This window comes from Symphalangus syndactylus, chromosome 9, assembly GCF_028878055.3.
Source record: "Symphalangus syndactylus isolate Jambi chromosome 9, NHGRI_mSymSyn1-v2.1_pri, whole genome shotgun sequence".
Lineage (NCBI taxonomy): Eukaryota > Metazoa > Chordata > Mammalia > Primates > Hylobatidae > Symphalangus > Symphalangus syndactylus.
In genome coordinates this window covers 61,586,556-61,594,807 of record NC_072431.2, presented here as the reverse complement: position 1 = coordinate 61,594,807, position 8,252 = coordinate 61,586,556, and the positions used below count along the sequence as shown (strand labels likewise).

Below are 8,252 nucleotides of genomic sequence, written 5' to 3'. Positions count from 1 at the left end.
GTTTGCACCACTGTGCTCCAGCCTGGGCAATAGAGCAAGACCTTGTCTCAATTTTTTAAAAATAATTAAAACATAAAGTCAACCAGGTGTGTGTGTGTGTGTGTGTGTGTGTGTGCACGCACATGTGATGTCTGTCACAGAAACTATCCATGCTCCATGCAAATCCTCTTGTCCTTCCCAATTCAGGGACGCTGGTCTGACCTCAATTGCCACCTTCTGGCTGGCTCAGTCCCCCAGGGCCAGGCTGACCTGCTGGGGAGGTGGACACAGGAATGCCACATGGGAGAGACTGATACCAACACAAAGGATTATTAGCCAACATCTGGGCAGGTCTGTTGACCAAGGTAAGGTGAAGCCAGGGTTATGTTGGCAAATATTTAACAAACTGGCTTTGTGGGGACAAGTGTGATTGGCAGCGTTTGCCAGTTGCTATGGTGTGAATCCTCCCACCATGGCTGCATTCAAGCTACCAACCAGATGTCCCTGAAAGTGGAGCTGGGAAGAGATGCTGACAGTCAGCTCTCCCAGGTCGGTGTGGGCTGGCTATGATGTACCACTGGTGGGGCCCAGGACATCATCTTAGGGAGCTCCTGCTCTGTAAGTCCTGAAAGACATGTGGAGAGGAGAGAATGACATTGAGGCCAGGCGTGGTGGCTCACGCCTGTAATCCCAGCACTTTGGGAGGCCGAGGCGGGTGGATCACCTGAGGTCAGGAGTTTGAAACCAGCCTGGCAAACATGGCGAAACCCAGTCTCTACTAAAAATACAAAAATTAGCCAGGCAGGCTGGCAGGCGCCTGTAATCCCAGCTACTTGGGGGCCGAGACAGGAGAATCGCTGGAACCCAGGAGGTGGAGGTTGCGGTGAGCCGAGATCACACCACTGCACTCCAGCCTGGGCAACAGAGCGAGACTCTGTCTCAAAAAAAAAAAAAAAAGAATGGCGTTGAGAAGGAGGTTGGAAGATATTGACTAACCAGAGGCTCACTGAAAACAGTTGTAAGCAGGAGAAAGGAAGGGCTACAAGCATATGCACAAGATTCTTTCTGAGGGTCCACAGCTGGGGAGGCCCAGAAGGCAGGGAATTCCAGGACAGAAGGGGGCCAGAAGCACTAACCACCCAGTTTTCCTGTCACTCCCGGAGACTAGGTGTCATGCTTCTGCTTGTAGGTAGAAATAGCTCCTGACTGGAGGCCAAGAAGGGACCAGATTCTGCTAATCCACAAAATCTGGTGGTCAAGAACTTCACTAAAAGAAGAAGTGAAAGGATTTCCTTCCTGAAGGACCCACACAGCTGGATTGCTTCCCTAAGACCAAAAAACCCTGGAGCCCTGCTTGCAGAGACCCAGGCCCCTCACTGCACTGCTGCAGGACACTGACGGCCTGAGTGTGGAGATGGACATACTCTGCCCACTTATTTGACCCCAACACTCACGGGGTCGGTTGGAATAGCCAGGAAACGTGTGCATGCGGGGTCCCAAGAGACAGTGTGTGGGCCGGGCACAGTGGCTCTTGCCTGTAATCCCAGCCCTTTGGGAGGCCAAAGTGGGTGGATCACTTGAGGTCAGGAGTTCAAGACTAGCCTGGCCAACATGATGAAACCCCATCTCTACTAAAAATACAAAAACTAGCCAGGCGTGGTGGGGCGCTTGTAGTCCCCCTACTCGGGAGGCTGACATGAAAATCGCTTGAACCCAGGAGGTGGAGGTTTCAGTGAGCCGAGATCATGCCACTGCACTCCAGCCTGGGCAACGGAGTGAGATTCTGTCTCAAAAAGAAAAAAGAGAGAGAGAGAGAGAGAGAGACAGTGCATGGCAGGAAAGCCCTGTGCAGTGGAGAGCTGCCGGCTGCTGTAGCCAGGGCTCTGACTCTGCCCTTTAGGAGGATATGAATTTGGACAGCACTTTCTTCCTCCATGCACTGGCATTAATGGTGCTTGCTTGAAACACCTTATTTTACTATTGGGAGGCTTGAATGAGACAGAGTCACAGGAGCACTTTGTTTTTTGAGACAAGATTTCACTCTGTCGCGTGATAACAGCTCATTGACGGCCTCAGTCTCTCTGGTCTCAACTGATCCTTCCACCTCAACCTCCTGAGTAGCTGGGACTACAGGCACACACCACCACATCCGACTAATTTTTGTATTTTTAGTAGAGACGTTTTTTCGCCACGTTGGCCAGGCTGGTCTCAAACTCCTGACCTCAAGTGATCCGCTTGCCTCGGCCTCCCAAAGTGCTGGGATTACAAGCATGAGTCACCACTGCACACAGCCATATTTTGCAGTTCTTGAGAGGTCCACAGCTGAAACATCTGAATGTGAGATTTTAAAAACTTTATTTGGGTCTGCCTTCATTTATTTCAACAATTTTTTGTAGTTTTCAGTATATAATTCTTTTACCTCCTTGGTTAAATTTATCCCTAGTTATTCTATAAGAGATATTGGTAGGTATTTTTATTTTCATGTGATGTCTTTGTCTGTTTTTGGTATCAGGGTAATATTGTCCTGGAAAATATTCTCTCCTCTTCTATGTTTTGGAAGAGTTGGTGAAGAATTGGTGGTTAATTCTTTTTTCTTTTTCTTTTTCTGGGACCACAGGGGTACTTCACCACGCCTGGCTAATTTTTGTATTTTTGGTAGAGACAGGGTTTCACCATGTTGCCTAGGCTGGTCTCAAACTCTTGAGCTCAAGAAGTCCTCTTTACCTCTGCCTCATGCAGAGGTGCTTTTGCCTCTTTTCTGTTTTAGCTAGTCCTCAATCTGGTCCAGAGTTTGATTCCCTGCCTCTGAAGTTGAGTCCCATGTCCTACCTCAGCTGGATCATAAAGGAAAAAGTCATAGTGGCCGGGCGCGGTGGCTCCCACCTGTAATCCCAGCACTGTGGGAGCCTGAGGCGGGCAGATTGCCTGAGGTCAGGAGTTTGAGACCAGCTTAGACAACATGGTGAAACCCCATCTTTACTAAAAATACAAAAATTAGCCTGGCGTGGTGGTGCGTGCCTGTAATCCCAGCTACTCGGGAGGCTGAGGCAGGAGAATCACTTGAACCTGCCAGGCGCAGGTTGCAGTGAGCCAAGATCGTGCCATTGCACTCCAGCCTGGGCGACAAGAGCAAAACTGTGTCTCAAAAAAAATAAATAAATAAATAAAATGAATAAATAAATTAATTTAATTAAATTTAAAAAAAAGAGTCATAGAAATCTGGAGGAATCCAAAAGCAGCCTTCCTTATGCTCTCTCCCTCCCATAAAGGATCACACAGGCTGGGATTACAGGCGTGCACCACCATGCTCGGCTAATTTTTGTATTTTTAGTAGAGATGGAGTTTCACCATGTTGTCCAAGTTGGTCTCAAACTCCTGACCTCATGTGATGTCCCGCCTCGGCCGCCCACAGTGCTGGGATTACAGGCTTGAGCCACCACACCTGGCAAACGTTTTTACTTTTGACTTAAATTGTCATATATATTTTAAACAAATTAAGCATAAAAAGATTGTCTTTCATATTTACTCACATTTATTGTTTGTCATGTCCTTTCTTCTTTCCTGAAGATCTGGGTCTTCTTTTTTTTGAGACAAGGTTTCACTCTGTCACCCAGGCTGGAGTAGGGTGACACAATCATAGCTTACTGCAGCCTTGACCTCCCCAACTTAAGCCATCCTCCCACCTCAGCCTCCCAAGTAACTGGGAATACAGGCACACACCACCACACCCAGCTAATTTTTTAATTTTTTGTAGAGTTGGGGTCTATGTTGCCCAGACTGGCCTCAAACTTCTAGGCTCAAGTGATCCTCCTTCCTCAGCTTCCCAAAGTGTTGGGATTACAGGCGTGAGCCACCACGCCCAGTCCTCAGCAAAGTTCTTGACATGACAATGCTGTCCGGCCAGAACACGGGGTGGGGATCACTATGCCCATCTTACAGATGGACAAACCAAGTCCTAGAGAGAATTAGCCACTTCCCCTCTCAGCTAGTAAGCAGCAGAACTGGAATCAAAATCTAGGTCTATCAGCTGGGTGCGGTGGCTCCGTCCCGTAATCACAGCACTTTGTGAGGCCGAGGTGGGCAGTTTGCTTGAGCTCAGGAGTTCAAGACAAGCCTAGGCAACATGGCGAAACCTGATCTCTACTAAAAATACAAAAAATTAGCCAGGTGTGGTGGTGTGTGTCTGTATTACCAGCTACTCAGAAGGCTGAGGTGGGAGGATCGCTTGAGCCCAGGAGATTGAGGCTGCAGTGAGCCAAGTCAGCACCACTGTACTTCAGCCTGGGCGACAGAGGAAGACCTTGTATCAAAAAAAGAAAGAAAGAAAGAAAAAAAGTATCTAGGAATCTAGGTCTATCAACTCTCAGTCCAGCACTTCCCCATGTATCTCAAGAACTGCAAAATATGGCTGTGTGCAGTCGCTCACACCTGTAATTCCAGCACTTTGGGAGGCTGAGGCCAGTGGATCACCTGAGGTCAGGAGTTCGAGACCAGACTGGCCAACACGGTGAAACACTGTCTCTACTAAAAACACAAAAATTAGCCAGGTATGGTGGTATGCGCCTGTAGTCTCAGCTACTCAGGAGGCTGAGGCATGAGAATCGCTTGGACCTGGGAGGCTGGGAGAGGGAGGTTACAGTGAGCCGAGATTCCGCCATTGCACTCCAGCCTGAGCGACAGAGCAAGACCCTGTCTCCAAAAAAAAAAAAAAAAGAAAAGAAAAGGAAAGAAAGAAAAGAAAGAATTGCAAAATAGTCAGAACCTCTCATGTCGCATAGATGTCCTCCGATTGGAGTTGGCATATTCCGGGGGACTGTGTTCCTAAGGAGACCATTCCTTGGGAGGAGTCATTCTTTAGGGCTGTGATCCATAGTGGCAGAAAGCAGGGAGAGAGACTAGGGCAGGGGAGGCAGGAATCACTAGGCATTTCTCAGACATTCTGGAGAAGAGGATGAGCAAAGTGGGCTGTCCCGTGCACCCTGCCTTCCTGGCGAGGTTAAAAGCCTTGTGGAGGCAGAGATGCTTCCCCGAAGCAGCGGCAGGGTTGGTGTTGAGAATCTTCCTATGTCCCCTCTCAGTGCCTTTGTCTGTCTTGGTGTCTCCTGCCTCCCCTTGGGGCTCCCTGGGAATTCTACCTTCGCTAAGCTTCCAAACTCACTGGGTGACTAACTATCCATCTTGTCCAAAGACTTCCTTTGTGGCCTGAGCTGCTGAGCTAATGAACAGAAACTGATTCCCAGGGGTGTTGGGTGACTGGGACATCACTGTCATTTCACTGTCCATTTTTCTGCAATGCTTTACAGTTTGCAAAGTGCTCCTGTGTCGGGCGGGTGTGGTGGTTCACGCCTGTAATCCCAGCATCTTGGGAGGCCAACGCAGGCAGATGCCTTGAGCCCAGGGGTTCAAGATCCACCTGGGCAACATGGCAAAACCTCATCTCTACAAAAAAAAAAAAAAAAAAAATGCAAAAATTAGCTGGGCGTGGTGACGTGCACCTGTAGTCCCAGCTACTCAGGAGGTTGAGGTGGAAGGATCAATTGAGCCCAGAGAGATTGAGGCTGCCACTGAGCTGTTATCACGTGGCTGCACTCTAGCTCGGGCAACAGAGCAAAATCCTGTCTCAAAAAACAAAGTGCTCCTGTGACTCTGTCTCATTCGAGCCTCCCAATAGTAAAGTAAGGTGTTTCAAGCAAGCACCGTTAGTGCCAGTGCATGGAGGAAGAAAGTGCTGTCCAAATTCATATCCTCCTAAAGGGTAGAGTCAGGGCCCTGGCTACAGCAGCCAGCAGCTCGCCACCACACAGGGCTTTCCTGCCACGCACTGTCTCTCTCTCTCTTTTTTTTTTTTTTTTTTGAGACAGTCTCACTCTGTTGCCCAGGCTGGAGTGCAGCGGCACAATCTCCGCTCACTGAAACCTCCCCCTCCCAGGTTCAAGTGATTCTGCTTCAGCCTCCCGAGTAATGGGACTACAGGCACCCCACCATGCCCGACTAATTTTTGTATTTTTAGTGAAGACATGATTTCATCATGTTGGCCAGGTTGGTCTTGAACTCCTGACCTCAAGTGATCCACCCACCTTGGCCTCCCAAAATGCTGGGATTACAGGCGAGAGCCACCGTGCCCAGCCCACACACTGTCGCTTGGGACCCCGCATGCACACATTTCCTGGCTATTCCAACCGACCCCGTGAGTGTTGGGGTCAAATAAGTGGGCAGAGTGTGTCCATCTCCACACTCAGGCCGTCAGTGTCCTGCAGCAGTGCAGTGAGGGGCCTGGGTCTCTGCAAGCAGGGCTCCAGGGTTTTTTGGTCTTAGGGAAGCAATCCAGCTGTGCGGGTCCTTCAGGAAGGAAATCCTTTCACTTCTTCTTTTAGTGAAGTTCTTGACCACCAGATTTTGTGGATTAGCAGAATCTGGTCCTTTCTTGGCCTCCAATCAGGGGTTATTGTTTTTTTGTTCTTTTTTTTTTTTTTTTAAGACAGAGTTTTGCTCTTTGTTGCCCAGGCTGGAGAACAATGGCACGATCTTGGCTCACCGCAACCTCTGCCTCACGGGTTCAAGCGATTCTCCTGCCTCCACCTCCCATGTAGCTGGGATTACAGGCGGCTGCCACAACGCCCTGTTAATTTTTGTATTTTTAGTAGAGACAGAGTTTCCCCATGTTGGCCAGGCTGGTCTCGAACTCCTGACCTCAGGCGATCCACCTGCCTCGGCCTCTCAAAGTGCTGGGATTACAGGCCTGAACCACCATGCCCGGCTAATTTTGTATTTTTAGTAGAGACAGGGTTTCCCCATGTTGGTCAGGCTGGTCTCGAACTCTCGACCTCAGGTGATCTGCCTGCCTCGGCCTCCTAAAGTGCTGGGATTACAGGCCTGACCCACTGCGCCCGGCTCAGGAGTTATTTCTACAAGAAGAAGGATGACACCTAGTCTCAGGGCATGACAGGAAAAGCGGGTAGTTAGGGCTTCCTGCCCCCTTCTGTCCTAGAACTCCCTGTCTTCTGGGCCTCCCCAGCTGTGGACCAGCGGTGGTGCCGGCGTGGAGACGGGTGGGAAACTGCTGGTGTCCAGTCTAGATTTTGGAGTGTCAGACACCGATATTTGGGAACTCTTTGCAGAATTTGGAACGCTGAAGAAGGCGGCTGTGCACTAAGATCGCTCTGGCCGCAGCTTAGGATCAGCAGACACGCAGTTTGAGTGGAAGGCACACGCCCTGAAGGCCATGAAGCAGTACTACCGCGCCCCTCTGGCAGGCCCCCCCGTGAACATTCAGCTTGTCACATCAGATTGATACACAGGAGACACCTACACAGAGCGTAAACAGAGGTGGCATGACTAGAAACCATGGCGCTGGAGGTTTTGGTGGTAACGGAGGCACCCGGGGAGGCACCAGTGGAGGCGACCGGGGAAGAAGCAGAGGTGCCGGCAGGAATTCAAAGCAGCAGCTTTTCGGCAGAGGGGCTGGACGCCGATAATGCCAGAATGGACACCAGTTAAGGAGACCAGCAAATCCGCTTGCGCAACAGGACCCAGGTGGTTCCTCTCGCTCCATGGTGGGGAGGCTGGGGCTGGGGCTGGGGCTGTGCGGACAATGATGGATGTTTCTTTTATGTTTTAAAGTAGGATTTAAAAACTCATGTAAAGATGTTTTTTCTTTCTTTGTTTTTAAATTCTGAAACAGAAAAAAAAAAATTCCACGTTTACGTGTTGAAAGTTTGAAATACTGGCCGGGCGCGGTGGCTCAACGCCTGTAATCCCAGCACTTTGGGAGGCCGAGGCGGGCGGCTCACAAGGTCAGGAGATCGAGACCATCCTGGCTAACACTGTGAAACCCCGTCTCTACTAAAAGTACAAAAAATTAGCCGGGCACGGTGGCGCATACCTATAGTCCCAGCTACTCTCGGGAGGCTGAGGCAGGAGAATGGCGTGAACCCGGGAGGCAGAGCTTGCAGTGAGCCAAGATCGCGCCACTGCACTCCAGCCTGGGCGACAGAGCGAGACTCCATCTCAAAAAAAAAAAAAAAAAAAAAAAAAAAAAAGACTGAAATACTGTTAAGATGACAATAGTCCCCAAATGACCTACAGATTTAACCCAACCCTTAGCAAAATCTCAACTGGTTTCTTTGCAGAAACCAGTTCTTTGACAAGCTGACTCTAAAATTCATATGGAAATTCAAAGGACCCAGATTTCAAAACTTAATACAAAACTACAATAATCAAGACAGCTTGATCCTGGCATACGGATGGACATATAGATCAATGGAACAGAACTG

General features: G+C 49.5%; 1 pseudogene; it reads left to right on the top strand.

The window, feature by feature from the left end:
* Positions 1 to 477: 477 nt before the first annotated feature.
* LOC129490678 (THO complex subunit 4-like) lies at positions 478 to 7,476 on the top strand (annotated as a pseudogene).
* Positions 7,477 to 8,252: the final 776 nt, after the last annotated feature.